This window comes from Patagioenas fasciata, chromosome Z (assembly GCF_037038585.1).
Source record: "Patagioenas fasciata isolate bPatFas1 chromosome Z, bPatFas1.hap1, whole genome shotgun sequence".
Lineage (NCBI taxonomy): Eukaryota > Metazoa > Chordata > Aves > Columbiformes > Columbidae > Patagioenas > Patagioenas fasciata.
Genome location: NC_092560.1, coordinates 18980735 through 19001856, shown reverse-complemented (window position 1 = coordinate 19001856; position 21122 = coordinate 18980735). Strand labels below are relative to the sequence as shown.

The 21122-nt window shown below is 38.3% G+C and overlaps 1 protein-coding gene across 2 annotated transcripts in view; it reads left to right on the top strand.

Moving 5' to 3' along the window:
- ADAMTSL1 (ADAMTS like 1) overlaps positions 1 to 21122 on the top strand; it is a 443632-nt gene that overhangs the window by 41440 nt on the left and 381070 nt on the right. The window lies entirely within an intron of this gene.

Below are 21122 nucleotides of genomic sequence, written 5' to 3'. Positions count from 1 at the left end.
AAGGTCTCTTCCAACCCAAATTATTCTATGATTCTATGATGGTAAATAACACATGACAGCATGATAGTTATTTCAGAAAATGTTGATGTTTGGTCAGCTTCCCCAAAACATCTTGATCCAGAAATATTGTATCAGTGAATTGGAATTTTTCAGTTGGAGTTCAGGAATGGGTATATTCATATTTAAGCTGCCTAGTATTAGGATTGGTTGGCTTACCTTATCATCAGAGAACTGAGTGCATAACTTTGTTATTGTGTGGATGTTGCTGCTTTGATCTGGATGTACCCTTATCATATGACAGTCACAGAGACACAGAATGGTTGAAGTTGAAAATGACCTCTGAAGGTCATCTTGTCCAATCCCCTTTCCTCAAGCAAGGTCACCTAGAGCTTGTTACTCAGGGCCATGTCCAGATGTTTTTTGCATATCTCCAAGTATGGAGATTCTACAACATCTCTGGGCAATCTCTGCCAGTGCTCAGTCACCCTCATGGTGAAAAAGTGCTTCCTGATGTTCAGACAGAGTGTCTCATTTTGTGCACTTTGCCTCTGGTCCTGTCAGTAGACCCCATGGAAAAGAGCTTCCTTTCAGATATTTATATACATTGATGAGACCTCCCATGAGCCTTTTTTTTTCTAGACTGTCCCAGCTCTCTCAGACTTTCCTCCAGTTCCTTCATCATCTTAGTATCCCATCACTGGACTCTCTTCAGTATGTCCAGGTGTGGCCTCACCGGTGCTGAGTAGAGGGGAAGGATCACCTTCCTTTATTGCTGGTAACACAGGTACTAATGCAGTTTAGGACACCACTTGCCTTGTTTGCTACAAGGATGCTTTACTGGCTTTGTGTTTAACTTGATGTCCACCAGGACCTCCATGTCTTTTTATGCAAAGCTGGTTTCCAGCCAATCATTCTCTGGCATATACTGATACATGGGATTATTCCTTCACAGGTGCAGGAGTTTGTACTTCCATTTGTTAAATTGCATGAAGTTTCTGTTGGCCCATTTCTCTAGTCTGTGGCAGTCCTCATAAGTCATGACTTAGGTATTGTGTAAATCATTAACTCAGTTGACACTGTAATGTATTGCTGTTCGTGTATTAATTGCACCTCAACTCTTGTTTTACCACTAGAATTACGTAACTGCTACAGCATTAATGAACCACACCTAGATATAGGATTTGTTTTCACTAACTTAAATAAACAGTTTAAGTCTAGTTTACCTTTTCTGAAAGAAAGTCCAAGTTTAGTGTGTTTTTTTTGTTTGGTTTGGGTGTTTTTTGGTGCCGTTTTATTTTGGGGTTCATTTTGTAGGAAAGCTCCATGAAAAGTATCACACAAACCGATAAGTCTTTTTTGTCTGTCTTATAACTTCTCTTCCTGACTTACTTGACCTTCCTTTAGATTTTCTTATATCCTCTGCATCAGAAAAATAGGAAAGTTGTATAGAATTTCTTCCCCTTTCTTGTGTTGTTTCATCTTTGACCGAAATTTTTTCTTGATCTTCTTGCTGTGGTCTACAAGGTATAACACATAAACAACTAAGCATGCTGGCCTGGATTTCATAGCCTAACAGTAGAATCACTGTCAGTACATAGTTGCGGTGTGTGAATAAGTGCCAAGTGAATAATACTATTGTAGGGATCATAGCTGTTGAATTTTACAGAAAATGAGTCTTTGGATTTAGTTCTTTCAAAGTGCTTGCAGAGATAAGCTTGGGAGGAATTTCCTTCACAGAAGTCAGGGCTGGCAGGCACTCTTCTGGGAAGTGTGTGTTTATATGGAAGTACACTGCAGGAGGATGGGAGTGGCTGATATTGAACAATCTGGTTTAAAAATAAATGTTTCTTACCTTAGCTGTTAGAGGTGACATTACAGCACATGGCATAAACATACGCAGTTTATCTGAAACTTCTTCCATCAAAGACAACAGCCAAATTTCCACACATTTACTTGGTATAAAATTGTCCCCTGAGTAGTAAATTTCCATTAATTTGTTAAAAAAGAAATATTTATTCTTACCTATTTTTATGTTAAAGTTGGTACAGTCATATCTTAGCAGATGGGATAAATGCGGATAAGTGGCTAGGCTGAAAAATGGCTAGCCGATTTCAGATACATATCCTGGGTAAAAGAACTGAAAAACGGGTTCTTACTTTTTGTGAAAGCAAATTGAAAACTTCTAACAGGTTTGAGCCAAACTCAATCATCCAAAAAAAATGTAAGTATTTTCTGTATTTAGTCTTTTTCACTGAAATGTCAATGGACAGTTTTTTGACCAATCCTACATAGATACCTTAAAAGACACTATAGCTCTGCACGCAAATATTTTAACATTTCATTCTAGTTCTTTTCAGTGAGAAATAGAAACTATGTACTAAAATCAGTCATTTACTCTCACTTGAATTGTTTCTCACTGGGGGGAGGGTAGGAAGAAATAAATAAATAAAAGAGTTGGTAATAAAGACATCAATGATAGGGAAATAACTTGAACTGGATACTATGCTACTGTCTGTGTCTTACTGCTATTATTTTGATGACAATATTAAGAGTGATATGGTCACCGTGACTGTTTAGAAGAACTGAGAAACACTGGAATTACGACAGCTACAGAGGATCTCTCAAAGGAGGAAACTGGAGGAGCTTCCCTTGACCATCACTCTTACCTCCCGTTCAGAGAAAGGAAACTCAGCATTGTTTTCCCATATCCTACCAACAGACACAGTTCAAGTATATAATATCCCACATTTTTCTGTCTATATCACTCCGTTATGGTAAATGCATAATTTGTAGGATCAGGTATGGGGCTGACAGAGAAAGAGATTCCTCTGCATGATTTTATGTTCTGTTTGTAAGTACAGAAAGAGCAGGGAAGAGATTAAACAAAAAAAAATAAAAGTGAAATCACATGCCTTTTACATCAATGAGCAGAGAAGCTAGAGCTGTTGTGATGGCACTTAGACTCCAGAACTGAGTCTTCACATTGATTTGCAATATAATTTGAGTTGTTCTAATATCTATTCAGTGTACCTAAGAAATGGAAATCAATGACCTGATATTATGATCTTTTAATAAAGAAATACCTTGGGCAAATTATCTCATATTCTTCAAGAAAAAAGTAAGAAATAGTGTGTAGGGGTGTTGTTTCTGTTTTGTGTACAATTAAGATCAGCAATTGAAGCCTTGACCCTCTTTTTTTCTCTAGTTAGTCCTAAATCCTGTTGAAATGCCTGCTGGGATCTACATTTGTGTGTTTTCAGGATGGGCTGTGGGTGTAAATTAATCACTTTTTTTTTCCCACAAGTAGGTTAAAAACAGCTATTAAAACCCTCTAACTTTGTTGTAGGCACAAACATAAGTGAATGGGCAGGCAGAGAACAACATATTTCTTCTTCATATGAAAGGCAGCGAGTCAATTTAAACAGAAATATATGTAGTGCAAAGTGAGAGAATCTTATTTTCAGAACTGCTGTTTGAGCTATGTCTAGCACAGAGAAATTAGAGGAATTAAAGTCTCAGAGGACATATAATTCTTAGTGAACCTAGAGAAGTATTTGTTGGCAAAGTATTTGTCTCACTACGGAAAACAGTATTCAGCCTCAGTGGCTGGATGACGAGTGTTCTTCTCCAAATATGTAAAAGGACAAGATGGCATGTTCACTCATCAGCTTCAGTTCTTTTCTCAAGCACTGAAGTTTTCAGGCATGGGATAAGTCTTTTCATTAAAAATGCTGAGACTGTCTAAATAAAAAATGTAAAAAGTCTGGCAATTAATTTCTATTTAATGAGAGCAGAGGAAATTACCATTGATATGGAGACATATTTTAAATGAGATTAAATGAGTCCAAAGCAGTATGTGAAGTGATACACTGATCTGAAAAGGGGTCTACCACTGAATAATAATTTCTATGTAAGAGTGGTCATTTTGCACCATACAGTCACAATGGGAATCACCAGAGAGTTTTGTTCATGCTTGGATATAATGTGACTCTTTAATAAATGTATGGTTAATACACAATAGTAAAGAGAAAACATACAGCAGCATTTCATAGTGAATCATTTACAAGTTTGGTTTTTTTTGAGCCATTTCTTCTGTTTTGCTGTCTCCATATGTCTTCTCTGACACTAAGCAAAACACTGATTTATGGAAGTTCTTTTATATACAAAAACCTACATTTTTTTTTTTTAAACCACTTATTTGCATTGATAGTTCAAAGAATTGAAACTGATTTGTCCAAAAGTTGCATTCCTGAATGTGGAAATATAGGATAACTTTACAGGGCAAAAATAAACCGTTGTAATACTTATCTTCATAAAAAAGAAACAAGTTTATTGTATGTTATTTAACTGTTAACTTGACAACTGCAAGTATAAAGTACTCAACTTTCCATGAAGTTCTGGCCTTTGTGTCTTGACACCTTCTTCCCTACACAGCAAAAAATTGCCCTGAAAAGGTATTTGATTCTTGATGAAAAAAGTGTATTTTTTTTACATTTACACTTAATAACTAAAAATTTAACTCAAACTTTGCATAAATGAAAATCTTTAAGGTTATGGGTTAATATAATGAGATTTCCTGGGATAATGAGTTCAGCAAATGCTTGATGAGGAAATGAAGAGTTAGGTATATGAGCACATAACTTTAACTCTGTTTTCTTGAACTGGCAGAAGCCACTGGAAATTATCTGTAAGAGCTCCTGTTGCATTCATTATGTTCTTCTTATGTCCTCCTACCATAATTATGTTTTTCCAAAGTGAGGAACACACTGTGGTGCGATTTGTAGTCCCAGCTTGGAAGCCACTTGTGCTTTCAGTTGGCCAGATGTTCTGAAGTATGCTTGTAGGGGATGCCTCTACATCCTCGTTCTGCCTGACCACTCTGCATGTCTAGGCAAGCACATAGAGGTCCAAAGCATCTGTTAATGCTCATTGCTGATGCCTTAGCACTGTATTATCTAAGAAAGTGTATACCATTTTTACATACCTGTCTTTCTCACATCAGGCATAAATAGGAATGACACAGGCATACAAGCTTGTGGCAATCCCAGATTTTGTGTGTCTGTGTGTGCCTACTTTCTAATTTTTTTCTAAGGAATGCTATTTGAATGAAGAATGTCTCTTAGATTGTGCTGCTATACCCTGCTGATACATTTGGGTTGGAAGGGACATGGAATAATGAAAGAGAAAAGCTCTTGTGGTGAAATACATGACTCTCTTCTTCCTCAATTTTGAGAATGATCCAAAGTTACCAACAACATAAAATACCTGGAGTACTTCTCCTTAGTACAACTGAAGATAATGTCAGCCCAGTCAGAAAGCACAGTTTGAAAGGAAATCTCTGAGAAAGGTGGCTGGAGTTATTCATCACAATGTCTGTTCTCCTGACCACTCTCTTCTTGTATCCATAACTGAGAGCTTTTTATCCCAGACTTAGAGATGTGATGTACGTAAGGGTTTCCCTTATCAATTTCTCAGCTCTGTGTTTGAGGTGTGCAGCCATTCTACTACTCCTTAGCTTTCCATTCAGACCAAGAGGGGAAGGGGACCTGGGCTGGTGTTAAATTGCGGCTGTAATTGTAAAATGGGAGAAAACATGCATATTAAGTTGCTTCATGGTGGAAGATTTTGGCTATTCTGTCCATATGAATTGGTTTGTGATGCTGGCACCTGCCTGAAGAGGGATTTTTGACTTCGTTGTTACAGTTTTTGGTTTTTATTCTTCCCAATGAGAAATAAATGTCCTGCAGTATAACTGTCAAGCGAGGCATGGAGGTGTAGCAAAATGGTCAGTCACAGTTTGTTCTCACACCTGTGAGAACATATCAGCCACCAAGACAAGCAGTGGCAACATATTTTGGGGGCTTTTTTGGTGAGAAGTTGCAGAGTTGTAGATGTTATCTCTGCTCCTTCCCTTGGGAGGCTGATGAAACTGATGAAATCATGAACGGAATGGAGAGCACACAAACAGAGAAGAGTTGATTACTGTACCTTCCAATCCAAGAACTGGAGATCCCCAAATTACAGCAACAGATCTTAGATTAAATAAAAAGAAAAGGGCTATATTTCTTCAAAATATACATAATTAAGCCATAGGAAGGCACAGATTCAAACAGCTGAGATCATAGTTGAGATGGAAATAGGCTTACACTTGCTCTGTTTGTATACTCTCTCTTAAGTGACTACTCTCTCAAAGTGACTACTTTGGCCACAGTAGAGGTGGGACACTGCTAGAGTTTGATTAAGATCAATGCAAATGCGTTATATGAAAAAGATTAATACACATTTCTATTGAGAGGGAAAAATAGAAGACCCCTGCAGGCAAACATCTCCTTTCCTGATATGTCAATTTTCAATTAGCATAATCATAACCAGAAAACATTTCGTATAGCAATACTGGTCTTGCCTGGCTTAGCCTTGTACAAATACTCTAAAATCATTGTCTTAGATTGGGCACAGCAGCACCTGTTTTTGAAAACAGTCTAGAATCACTAAGAAGAAAATCTATTTAGCTGGAATATTAGTATTTACCAAAATTGACTCTATTTTTAAAGAACAGATGGTGTACAGATGCTCATCTGTACACAAATAAATAAATAATTAAAAACCTAACCCAAGTAGACCCACAACAGGTTTTCCTGTACCACTATGGTATTTGTGATGTTTTGTTTTTATGAATAAGTGAGGGAAGAATGTTTGTACCTCATACATTTTTTGCAACAAAAATTCCAGCAGGAAAACTCACAGATGTAACTGCCAGTCTTAGGTTTCTAGCAAATTACTCTACCAGTCCCATGTGAGCTTTTTGATTTAAAATTTCTGTTGTGCTGAAATTTAATGGGGGCGCCTGTGTTTAGTTGTTTGGCTTATTTGCTTGCCTTGGAATCAGAAGTTCTTCTTTTCATTTTTCATTTTGAGGATCACCATTTAAAATATCTCCTTCAAATTGAATTTGTCCTTGTCCTGCTCTTTTATCACTCTAAATATAAAATATGCTTCACCTTTGCATTTCTATATTATTATTAAATAAAATTAAATGTAGCAAGAAACCTACCTGAAAGGATTTGGCTTGCAGGCTCTACACTATGTTAACCTGAAGGAAACAGTAGTCTAAATGCAATAATCCCAGTGTTAGGCAAGCTTATGCGTTCTTGGCAGAAACAGGGGGAGAGGGAGAGGAAAGAAAGACATCTCACTGCCTCTACAGAATAATCTCATCTGTCTGAATCTCTTGATATTATAAATCTTTCTGCTATCCTGCTTGCACATTCCACCGTGGAAATCTTCTTTAGTAGCTAAATACCTAGATTAGGAGTTTGTGCAGTGGTTGCAACTCTGCTTGTAAATCTCTGTCTGACATTTGAGCTCACTTACACTGATGCTTCAGTTGCATATTCACTGCTATTAAAAAAGATAGCATGTGTCTGCTGCTGCTGTTTCTGGAACGCATAGAGGATTGAGCAAAACATACTGATTTCCTTGGGTTGAGCAGGTTTCCAGATTCCCCTACATACAAGTAGACATAATGCCTCTACCCCCTGCTCTTTGTCATAAACTCTGTGAGCCCAGTGTGGATCATGAGTGGTTTCAACTGACAATTAAAGAAGTTATTAAAAGTGTAACTGTGAAAGATTAACATGGAAGTAAAATGTAGAGGAACTGTTAAAGCTGATGTTTCAAATGTGCATAACTGAAAGGCAGAGAGATGTACCACTGGTATTTTACCTGATCTCTCTGTAGATGTCTCCTTGCAGTTGATAGCAGTTGATATTAAAATTTCACTTGACAGGATCTGCTGTTCTGGTCCAAAAATGTTTTTTTGTGTGCCTTTGTAAAGTAAATTGTTCAAGTGTCCCTGTGACCTTCGATGGTTAAATGTTTGGTGTAGCGTGTAAAAATGCTGTTTCTTATCACCATTTCTACAAGGTATTAAGTTTCAAAGTTAATGTCAATGGCACTTAATTGCTAGCAGTAACTTTTCTGTATGCCTTGTTGTTGCCTTCAGTAACACTGTACAGGAGTTTTACCCAGAACGTCATTATTTGTCTTCTAAGGGAAAATTAGCAAGTTGTTTTCTTTCAGGACATGAAAGTAGCAAGAGTCTATTTTCCTTTCATTTTTTCAAGGCTAATGGGAGTAAACAGTATGATAGCTCAGAAGAAATGACAACATGAGGTATCAACTACGTGTTAATATAGCATTTACCCAGAAAAGAGATACATCACACTTCTTTGCTGTACTGTACCAAAGTACAGGGTTAATGTCTGATGTGTGGTAGAGAATATTTTAGTAGGAAGCTTTTCAATGCAGGTATTACTGTAGAACTGTGGGGCCAAATCCTCAAAGACTGGTTGTTGTTTCCACCATTTTAATACCACTAGAGATTCTGGCAAGATGTCATGTAAGTATTAACTAGCTCTAAAGCCTTCTTTTAGCATCAGTTGCATCTGAGTACTATTTACAATTGATTTTGTGTTGTAATTTACTCACAGAAAGGGAAAATTCTCTCTGTGTAGACTTTGTGCTGTAATCATTAGTGTCTTTTGACGTGGTATGCTTGTCTGTGTACTTGTGTGGTTATTTTACTTACATTGAATGTGTTGTTACCCTGACATAAACAACTTCAGGAAGGTGAGTGATTTTAATTTATTTCATCCTTTATATACATAAATTAAATAAATTTTACTTTGGGAAATACATGTTAGTATTTTTAATTAAAACTGTATAAATATCTTTAAAAGTTGTTGAGCTTCTTAGAGGAAAGACTCTTTGGAATCCTTTCCAGCATGTGCCCTTGTTTAAAAGCTCTTTTGCTGAAAAGCTTGGCTGTCACATAACACAAACTCCTCTTTTACAACATGCCTCTTGCTGTTAGGCAGATTGTTTGGCCGTTGTAAACCTCTTTTGTCGAGTGGGTGTTCTGAGTACGAGCCAGGCTCTACTCTAATTTCCACCCAGGTTCTGAAAGGCAAAACCAAACTATTCACATACACTCCTGTTACTGTATCTCCTGGGTTTTGGCTTTTGTTTGCTTGGGGTTTTATTTTTATTTTTTAAAAATTATTTTTATTTTCCCATTGATTTTGCCTTTTTTGAAAAATAAAATGACATAGGTATTTGTAAAAAACCACTTTTGTATTGTGTACTAGCCAACCCATAGAAAAAAGTGTAAAGAACTATATTGACCTCCATGTTCTTGGGACTGTGCAGCTGGATACAAAACTTTGCTTTCTTAAAAGCTAAGAGTAATGAGGAGAAATGTGAACTAGCTGCCACATTATTTTCAAGAGGCAGATCTGTGGACCCTTATTTCATTACAGACATCTTAACTCATCGCAAGCCAATCTCAACAGTCTCCATGGGTTTACAAGCCCTTTGTGAATTTTTTGCTCTTAAGAAATTTCAGAAAAGGTTTTGGATGATAACTGGGTCAAATTTGTTTGGTGATGCTGTTATGCTACCACATATTATATCATTTTTATGGAAAAAACCCTCTTCTTGGGGAATAATAATTTCAGTGTGATTCTAAAAATCTAACTGAAAGATATACAGTATTGTTCTTCCTCCATCCCTGGTGGAGATTTGCTCACAAATGCTCATATTCAGCATAAGAAAATCAGGTAAATTAACTCAGTGATTCCTGATCAGTACCAATACAGCAATATTTGTCCTCTAGGGACAATTGCCATGCATAGACTACTCCCACCTGCCCTTTCTGTACATGTGAGTGGTCATACTACTTTCCTTTATTATTTCCTGTACTTTTAGCCCTTCTCTCACTTTAGCAGTTAGAAGAAGCTGTGTGTTGCTCTAGGGAGACTTACGGTAAGGGCTTGTGGCCTTTGGCTGAAATTAGCTTCGATAAGGTATAACGGTGATTACTAGTTGGTAGGGGAATCTTGTGACCATGCTGAACTGGCTTTGACTTTCAAACCTGACTTTACGAGTGAATTATAAACAATTTCAGCAGCATGTATTTGTGTTGGAGAAAAAATAAAATATAATTAAATGTATTTGGAGTGGCTGAGTACTTTGGCGGTGGAGGGAAGAATATTTCAAAACATTACTTTTCAACAGCTGGAAAAGCAACTACATGTAAAACTGACTTCCCAGTTTAACCCCCAAAAGGGAAGGTGCTGAATCATAGAGGCTGCACTCTTCATACATCTATTTTCCCTTTGAGTGTGGTTTCTCTTCGAAACAGAGCAGGAGATTTTTCAATTGTTATTTGAAGTATTATACTACTTTGTAGCAAATATACCTTATTATTGCCTTTGGCAATAAAGACATTCAGGTCATGTTGTTTTTCTGTAATAATCACTATGATAAACAAAGTGGTCTTCATCTGTGAAATTGAATTAATGTGAAAGCATCTAAAGCCAACTTTCTTACTGATTTGCATATACATGAGATCAGTATAACATTTTACCCTCTCTGACTTGTATATTTAAAAGAGAACAGGTTGAAGGAAAAGTTTGTCTTGTCTGCTACATGTTCTAGCCAAGCAGACCTTTAAAAATGGCAGTCACAGGTGTATTTTCCTCCTCTCTGTTTCACTAAGTGATTGGGAGGGAGAGACAGTCTCCTCAGTGCTGATTTTCATTTGTGAAATGGAAGCTGTAATAGATCTGGAGTTTGCTGCAGATATGTAGTTTCCAAGGGTATTGTTGAAATGACAGAGTTGAACTATTTTTCTCCTGTGTTAATTTTATAAGACAGGTGAATCCTTTGAGGAGAAGTCATTTTGGAAAAAACAAGGATGGGTTAATTCACTATTACACAGTTTTAGTGCTCTCTGTGCCACCAGAACAGTAAGGGGGCAGAGAGTTTAGTGCTGAAGTTCTTTAAGGGCTCATTGGTGCCACCTTTTGTGTTTTGAGCTCCAAGGCTGTTAAATTAACACAGTTAAAACATCCCCTTACATCCCTTTACCATCCTAGGAGATGATCAATGAAATTAAAATAGCTCTGCATGCCCAAAATCCAATAACAGAAAAAATGCTGTGAGGATGATTGAAATTTTTTATTCATTTGGAACCGCAGAAAAATGGAGTTTTGTCTTAGCTTAGTTTCATAGAACATTTTCTATTCCTTGACTGGTAACCACATGTAAACCACATATCTGGACTTAAAACTGAGTTTTGGATATTAACACAAATATGGAGGTAGCACAACTGTCTGGTTATTGCTCATTAAACATTTCATTTTCTTGTGATTACTTCAAATCTTTCTGCTTTGAACCCCCCTTTTTGAAAAGAAAATTATCTCCAGGAGAATACCAGTTCTGTTGACACTTGGCAAGGCAGTTTGGCTCTGGACCCATATTTCTGTGACTTTTGTCAATGTCCAGTTTTACCTGAATGCCTTTTTTTTTTTTTTTAAATTATTTTCATAGAGAGCTAAAAATTTGCTTTTAAAGCAGCTCTCCTTTTCAATATTGTGGCAGTGGTTGCCATTAAAAAGTCATCTTTCACTCCAAGTTAATATTTACAGTGTTCAAAATAGGATTATCCAGATTTAGAGTGGGAAGTTAGTTCAGTTTCATACAGCAAATGCTGTAATACAGAAACTGATGCAAAAAGAATTGGATCTGCAAGAAGATAATTCCATATTTCAGAGGAAAAAAAAAAAAAGAGTAGTAGAGGGATAATGGATGCTTTTGAATAAATCAAAGATTGTGGGCTTGTGGCACTAAAAAAAAAAGAAAAAAGAGTACAAGATTAGGTGATATTTGGAGATGGTAGACTACTTGACTAAAACACTCTGTTACAAGCAGCTATACTGAATTACCTGTCTAATGAATTGTTGCTGAGATTCACTCAGCCTCTCCACTAACAGACAATGACTATAGTTCAGCTTACTTTTGGGAGTCACAAATGTTTATGCCTTGATTAAAACATGCAATAAGTAAGAAATACAAAAGTGAGGTTTATAAAGTCCTCCTAATGGTTCCGTTGCGGCCAAACTCCTTCACTTTTACTCACCTTTCCCCCGCAAGTAATCTCATCAGTGGTACTGTTTAATCTGAATAAATAAGGGAAAACAGACCTTCAGAATCACTTTTTATCAGATGTTGGTCTTCAAAAATTGATTTGTGTTCAACATTTTAATTCTTACTGTGCTACTGTTTTGGACTTTGTTCTCTTTATTTACTGGTAAAATACCCACAATTGCACTCATATTTTGAAGAATAGCCTCTGTGATCCATGTGATCCACGTACAGCTGTGGCTATTTGGGCCAGGAATTACTCGAACAATTTTTATACAACGGCTCCAAACTTCATTTCATATTCCTGTCCTTCAAAATCTGGTGGGAATGTAGGAGAGGATGACCTGTTAAACACAGATTATGTTTTCTGCAAAACTTTTGAACTTTTCTTTGAACTTTAAGATTGATCTAGTGGCTTAAATACTGGAGTGAAAGACAAAGAATTACATTTCTGTTCACAGTTTTCCCAGAGAACTCTTGTGTAAGAGCAGAAAAGGGTGTAAATCTGATTAGGTACTTGTGACGTAACAGACTTATGAAGTTGAAATGAACATTTAGTTAACTAAAGTTGGTCTGATGCTTTGACATTTTTAATTGAAAGCTTGCAGAATTTGCTCTGTACATACATAATTTTCATCCCTTCGAATTCCTTAACCACTCTTCAGTGAGGACTTAAAAATGATTTTGCTGTATGAAATTGAGCAAGTTTGGCTGATAATGATTGTGAACTCAAATGTATGGTCAAACTCATTTGCTTTTCCTTAGGGAAGCTAGCAATTCTGAGCTCATATGAAACACAAACCAAACAAAATAAAATAACCCCTTTGATTTTAGTGACTGTCTACAAGCAAACAGTTTTTTATTCATCAGTAGCCTACAACCTGAGCTGCTGATTAGCAGTCAGGTTTACTGATGTATTGGAGCATGATACTGGGGAATGCAGCTTTCAATGAAGAATGTGTATTTTCATATACACTACTTTTATGGGTATTTAGTTTGTCTTCTCACATGACAGGTCTGAAAAGGAGTGGCCTAACCAATCTGTCTCTCATGAAGAAAAAAGGTGATAGAAGTCATACATCTTCAAAATCATCTTAATGGAGATGACACGGGAGGTCCTAGAATGGGTTCAACACTAAAACTATAAGTCATAGACACAGTTCGAAATGACAACAGATATTTGAGGGAGAGTTCCTGAAGCCCTCTGGAAGAATTGTGCAGTCTTTGTATTTTTCAGGTACAGAAACCACAGCCCATGCCAACTACATGCATTTTTTAAAGTTAGTTTCTCGTAGTTCTTTCTAATGTATGCTATTTTTGCAACAGTTTGCAGATGTTCAGTTCAACCTTCCCCGAGAGAATTGTTCACTTAGTACTCTGGAACTGATGCAAGGGAAACTTAGATCATTTTAAATTATCCAGAGTTTGTGTACATAATCTGTAATAAAAACTGAGAAAAAGGAGGAAAGAGGGATGTCAGTTGGCAAACTAAAACATGGTTTGTTCTCTAATCTATAATTTTAGGAGTGTAATGAGTTTGATTTTAATTATTGTTTTTATTAGAGTATTGTAACATGGAGGAGCATACTGGTTTTTTGGGGGTGACAATGAAGTCTGTTGTATAACCAATTAACTTGGCTATTTGCAGACCTCATAGAACTTTTTGGAGAAGGCATTAACGTATGAAGTAGTTGCTTTTTAAAATATGTTGTCATGGCTCTTTTAAAAGAGCTTCCTACAACCCTTCAGAACCACAGGCTCAAAATCAGTTTAAAAGAAAACATTTTCTTCATCGTAAGATAGCACAAGTTTAAGAAAATATAGTGTCTCTGAAACCTGCTGGGGTTCTTTGAGAGAACACTACTTTCTATCCACATATGTAGATTCAGAATGTTTGGTTGAAATCACAGAATCACAGAATGGCTGAGGTTGGAAGACACCTGCAGAGGTCACCTGGTCCAATGTCCCTGTCACCTAGAGCTGCTTGCCCAGGACCGTGTCCACATGGCTGTTGAATATCCTCAGGGATGGAGATGCCACACCACTCTGGGCAACCTGTGCTAGGGCTTGGTCACCTTCACAGTAATGTGTCTCCTTACAGTCAGAGAGATCCTCCCATGTTTCAGCTGGTGCCTGTTTTCTCTTTTTCTGTAACTGGGCACCAATAAAAAGAGACTGGCTTCACCCTCTTTGCACCCTTCCATCAGGTATTTATATACATTAATAAAATCTTCCATGAGCCTCCTCTTCTCCAGGCTGAGAAATCCCAGCTCTCAGCCGTTCCTCACAGGAGAGATGCTCCTGTCCCTTCATCATCTTACTGGCCCTTCTTTGTACTTTCTCCAGGGTGTCCATATGTCTCATGTGTTGCAGAACCCAGAAGTGAACACAGGACTACAAACATGGCCTTACCAATGCTGAGTAGCGATACATCCTCTTTCATTTCTGGATGCCATTTGACAAGATCCCTCACCACTAAGTATTTTGGCATGAAAGAAGACAGGTTTTTGAATAGCCACATGGCTGGCTTAAAAGTAAGTAAAACAATGGCCAGATTAAATGGCTATTTTCACAGGATAGCAATATCATCCACAGATTTTGTCAGGGACTCTGTAACTCTCTGCGGATGCAGGTAGCTCTGTAGGTTTACTGATGGTCTGGAAACAGCAGATGTATCATTAGGTAAGAAAGTATGTTGGCTGTACTAAGTTACTTCTGGTGTGTGCAGATATGAAGGACTGGAAAAACAGTATATGAAACTGGAATGACAATAAAATGGCAAATGAAGTTAAATATGGATAAGTGTGAATGACATTTGGTGAGAGAAAGGAGGTATCTTAGGACAAAGCCTGTAATTCTGTAAATGAAGTAACATCTACCAGGAATAATAACCGAAATAGAAAGTTCTACAGAAATGGTAATGCCTAGTAGCCATCAAAAATGCTTAAAATCATTAATAAAAAAGAAAAATAGAGAACATTACTGTAGCCATGTATCTATGGTGCCTGTTATTTTGATTGGTATGCGTAGTACTGATCTAACTAATCTCAGAAAAAACAAAACAAAATAAATAAAAAAAAAAAACAGGAAGTAAAAAAGCTTCAGAGAAAGGTGGTAAGGTTAATTAAATGTAGGGATGTCTTCCCTTCCAGGAAGAATTAAGATCATAAGTCTATATCCATAAAACCACCAGTTATGAAGGGAGGATATATAGAAAATGTTTTATTATTATTCCACCCAGTATAAGAACTGAGGGGTATCACATAACACTGCACCAAAGAGTTTGTTCTTCACTCAGTGTGTAGCACAGCTATGGAGCTCATTCTTTCAGGTTTATGTGGACAGTAAAATTTTGTATGGGTAGTAAGATAACTGGATATTCTCATGAAAAAGCAGTCCAGTAGAGGCTATCTAAAAAGCTCTGTAAAAATGCCATTTTTGGCCAAGGAAGTTTTTTCAGTACAAATTGTTGGAATCAGAGACAATACTGTAGGGAAAAAAACTGTTTTTATGTTATTCTAGGGGCATGCACTGTTGGAGGCAAGATAGAGGTCAATGGAAGTGTGATTTCAGGGAGTATAGTTGTGTTTATGCTTTTGTCACCCTTTGCATATTCACAGAATCACAGAATGTCAGGGATTGGAAGGGACCTCGAAAGATTATCCAGTCCAATCCACCCACTGGAGCAGGAGCACTTGGATGAGGCTACACAGGAATGTGTCCAGGCGGGTTTTGAATGTCTCCAGAGAAGGAGACTCCGCAACATCCCTGGGCAGCCTCTGTTACCCTCACTGTGAAGAAGTTTCTTCTCATATTCAACTGGAACCTCCTATGTTCCAGTTTGTACCGACTGCCCCTTGTCCTATCATTGGTGGTCATCAAGAAGAGCCTGGCTCCATCCTTGTGACACTCACCCTTTACATATTTATAAACACTAATGAGGTCACCCCGCAGTCTCCTCTCCTCCAAGCTCCAGAGCCCAAGCTCCCTCAGCCTTTCTTCATACGGGAGATGCTTCACTCCCTTAATCATCTTTGTTGCCCTGCTCTGGACTCTCTCCAGTAGTTCCCTGACCTTCTTGAACTGAGGGGCCCAGAACTGGACACAATATTCCAGATGTGGTCTCACCAGGGCAAAGTAGAGGGGAAGGAGAACCTCACTCAACCTACTAACCACCCCCCTTCTAATACACCCCAGGATGCCATTGGCCTTCTTGGCCACAAGGGCACAGTGCTGGCTCATGGTCATCCTGTTGTCCACCAGGTCCCTCAGGTCCCTTTCCCCACACTGTTCTCTAACAGGTTGCTCCCCAACTAATACTGGAACCTGGGGTTGTTCTTGCCCAGATGCAAGACTTTACACTTGCCCTTGTTATATTTCATTAAATTTTTCCCTGCCCAACTCTCCAACCAGTCCAGGTCCCGCTGGATGGCAGCACAGTCTTCTGGTGTGTCAGCCACTCCTCCCAGCTTGGTGTCATCAGCAAACTTGCTGACAGTGCACTCTATTCTCTCATCCAAGTCGTTGATGGATATATTGAATAGTACTGGTCCCAGTACCGAGCCTTGAGGGATTCCACTAGATACAGGCCTCTACTAGACTCCGCCCCACTGACCACGACTCTCTGGCTTCTTTCCTTCAGCCAGTTCACAATCCACCTCACTACCCGATTGTCCAGACCATACTTCCTCAGTTTAGCAGCATGGATGCTGTGGGAGACTGTCAAACGCTTTAATGAAATCAAGATAGACCACATCCACTGCTTTGCCATTATCTATCCACCTGATACTGTACAAGCCGAATTAACAGTGATATCGGCTCATCATTTTCCTGTGAACTTTTGGATGAAATTAATACTTGCCAAGATTTGGACTTCAAGGAAATTAACTTAAAGCTGACGTCTCCATAAAAGCTAGGTCAAACAACAACTGTTTTGCAGAGCAAGTTTATGTACAGTTAAGGTGCTCTGTGGCTTCTAGGAAATTGGTCTTCAGTGCTCTACTTCTGCAAGATGAGACTGTCAGCAGCTGAAGGTCTATAGTCACAGCTCCAGAAGCTCCTGCAACTACATATGACCTTATTTGGGCTAAGCATGGGAAAGTTTGGGATAAGTAGAGTGAAAAAGAAGGATGTATATAGTTCAGAGTGGTAATAGAAATAAAACAGTAATTTTAATGCCCTGGCACCAGCTCTCTGCATCGGGAATAATTTGCTTCTGTTGTTAATTTGTTTCAAATTATTGTGGCATTGATAATCTTAAATGTGTATTTAAAGAAAGGTAGTCAGGATCTGGGAAATGTGTATTGTTATTTTTTGTGCAAAATTTTATGATCGATAATATATTTTATTTAAAAAGAAGAAAAGATTTCCCAGACTGATATATGAAGCCAATAGCAGGAAAAGTTTATTTCTGAGTTGGAAATTATAATTAGTAGTGGAAATGGGCTATTCTATCTCTTTAGCTACAACTTCCTACAAGTGCCATTGACATTGAAGTACTTCATGTTATACGTAACTGATATCATAAATGGTGTGTAACCACTCATTACCACTCATGGATGCTCAAACATTCAACAGGCCATATGAAAACAAAAACAGTTGGACACCGTATTTTAGGGGGTAAAAGACATCTTGAAAACACAGGCATTGTTCCTTCAGGATACTAGCTAGAAACAAATGTAAACAAAAGCTTTTTTTTATTATTATCTGAGCTAAAGTATATGTATGATGTATAAGGAGAAAAACAGACAACAAACTTTTAAATTAAATTTTAAATTTAAATTATTTCTAATTTTTACCATTAACAAGCACTAACATACTAGATAACTTCATTTATATAAAAATTATGACTTTGTAAGAAAGAGGGAAATAAATAAAGAAGATGTCAGGAAACAAAGAATATGTGCATAAGAGAATAGTAGTTGAACAGTACTTTACACTTAATAGTCTTCACTGGTCCTATCTCTTTACTAGTTGACCTGATTCATTGAAAAACTTTTCAGTCTGTCAATGACTGAGCCAAAACCTACAAATGTAGGAAATCCGACGGCTATTTTTATTCTCCCAAATTGTGAATAATTCCTTTCAGGTCACTTTTCAAATATATCAATACAATCCATCCTATGCTTATAATCAGTCTGTGATCATGCTTTTCAACACAGTGTATTGCTTCAAATCAGTTTGGCTTCTATAGAATAGTTTGTCAAGTGGAGCCTGTGTGACCTGTTCTCATTCTAGTTGTCATCTGATCACTTGTAGGACACAAAGTGAAAAGGCTAAACCTATCATCTGAATGCCATGGCAAGACAACAGAGCCTGCCAGGTCAGCAGAGGATCACCTGTACTGGGCCAAGTGTGGCTCATTCCAGGTGGTTGACCTTCAGATAGTTATAATCACTAGATGTTTGCGGTGCATACTGAGGGCAGGAATGATGAAAATTTGTAGTTGTGGAATGCCTGAATTTTGCTGAATCAATGAACTAGCTGAAGCATGTAGCATGAATATTGATCACTGGGATAAAGCTTTCAGTGTTAATCCTTTGCTCTTGGAGAACTAATTTGAACAAGCAAACAAACAAAACAAAACAAAACAAACCAATAAAAAACCAGCAAACCATTATGTCAGTATAGAGGCCTGCAGTTTTGATTTTGTTCAGAACACCTACACCAAACACACCAGAAAATACTGCTTGTTTAAGTGATCGGGGAAACAAAAGCTAGAACAATCTTTTGCTGAAGACCTTGCCAATTGCCCAGAATAACACCAGGTTTCACATAATAATAGAACAGCTTGTGTTCTAAGGGACCTTAAAAATCATCTAGTGCAAACATCCGGGCCATGGGCAGGGACACCTTCCGTGAGACCAGGTTACTCAAAGCCTCATCCAGCCTGGCCTTTAACGCTTCCAGGAATCGAATACCCACAGCTTCCCTGGTCAACTCGTTCTAGTGTTTCACCACCCTCATGCTGAAGAATTTCTTCCTAATAACTCATCTAAATCTACCCTTGTTCAGTTTAAAGCCGTTACCCCTGGTCCCATCTCTACATACCCTTGTAAGAAGTCCCTCTTCAGCTCTCTTGTAGGTCCCCTTAAGGTACTGGAAGGCTGCTATAAGGTCTTCCCGGAGCCTTCTCTTCTTCAGGTTGAACAACGACAACTCTCTCAGCCTGTCGTGATAGGAGAGGTGCTCAAGTCCTCTGATCATCTTCATGGCCCTTTTCTGGACTCGTTCCAACAGGTCCATTTCTTTCCTGTATTCGAAGCCCCACAGCTGAATGCAGTACTCCAGGTGGGGGTCTCATGAAAGCAGAGTAGAGGAACAGAATCACCTTCTTTGACCTGCTGGTCGCTCTTTTTTTTTATGCAGCCCAGGGTAGAGTTGGCTTGCTGAGCTGCAAGCTGACATTGTTGGATCATGCTGAGCTTCTCATCAGCCAACACCCCCAAGTCCTTCTCCTCAGGGCTGCTCTCAATCCATTCTCCGTCCAGCCTGCATTTGCACTTGGGATTGCCCTGACCCTAGTGCAGGACCTTTCACTTGGCCTTGTTGAACTTCATGAGGTTTGCATGGATCCACCTTTCAAGCCTGTCAAGATTCTTTCTGGATGGCACCCCTTCCCTCCAGTGTGTTAACTGCACCACACAGCTTGATGGTGTCAGCAAACTTGCAGAGGGTGCACTCAGTCCTGTTGTCCATGTTAGTGACAAAGATGTTAAACAGTGTAAGTTCCCATACCGACCCCTGAGGAACGCCACTTGTTACTGATCTCCAGTTGTACACTGGGGCATGGACGATGATTCTTTGAGTGCGATCATTCAGACAATTCCTTATTTACTGAGAGGTCTATCCATCCAATTCATGTCTCTCCAACTCAGAGATAAGGATGTCATGTGGGACAGACTCAAGTGCTTTGCACTAGTCCAGGTAGGTGAGATCTGTTGCTCCTCCATTGTAAATCAATGCTGTAGAAGGCCACCAGATTTGTCAGGCACAATTGGCCCTTTGTGAAGTCATGTTGACTTTGAACAAATCACCACCTTATTTTCCATGTACCTTAGCATAGTTTCCAGGAGGATTTGCTCCATGATCTTCCTGAGCACAGTGGTAAGACTGACTGGCCTTTAGTTCCCAGGTCTTCCTTTTTTCCATTTTTAAAAACGTGGTTACGTTTCCCCTCTTTCAGTCAGTAGAAACTTAATTGGACTGCCATTACTTTTCACATATGATGAAAAGTGGCTTAGCAACTTCATCCACCAGTTCCTTCAGGACCTGTGGATACATCTCATCATGTCTCACAGCCTCGTGCACCTTTAGTTTTGATTGTGAGCTAGTTATAATTTTACCTGCTTATGTAAGGTACTTGTAATACCTGAGGGAAATGGCTCAGTTCAACAGAGTTAGATTAACTAAAATAAAGCTTGACTCCTACTGTTCACAAAAAAAAAAAAAAAAAAAAAAAATTAAAAATAGGACATTACAAGAAATACATAACACTAAGATCAGGGAAACACATTCTGTTACTAAGCGATAGAGCAAGCTAACTCACTGCCAGAAAGCACTGCTATACTTGACACTGTTTCACCCGTCTTTTTATTAATCTTGCTGGAAATTTGAAACTAGGAAAATAACATTTTTTTCTGCTTGGCTACTAGTTGCTTGGTAACAGATTTAAAGCCTATTGAAGTTCTCAAAGAGGTTCTTAGTGTCTACTCTGAGACTTTGGTCTGAGTCTTATTTCTCAGTTTGTTGTGATCAAAAGCTCTTTAAATGCCTTTCGAGTCATGTAAAAACACAGTCTTGGTCTGTCAGTGAGCTCCATGCAGATTTGGAGGTTAGTTTGTGCATGTCAAGGTTCATAGGAACTTATGTTAGCCATAGCGGTAGTAAAATTTCTGAACTTGCTTACGTGACTTAAAGTATATTTACCCAAGCAGCTGATCTGCAAAAAGAAGGTGTGTGAAATAACTAAGATTGTAAATTTTTAGGCTGGATCACTATGCTGTCCTGGTTACCAGACCAGCTTGACTGTAAATATAGCACTGGAGTTGCCCTAAGGGTAATAGATCACAGGTCTGAATTTCCTAAGTGTTGTCGGCAGTTCAGAAACTTTTTCTTGTTCTTCAACTTGGAATCTA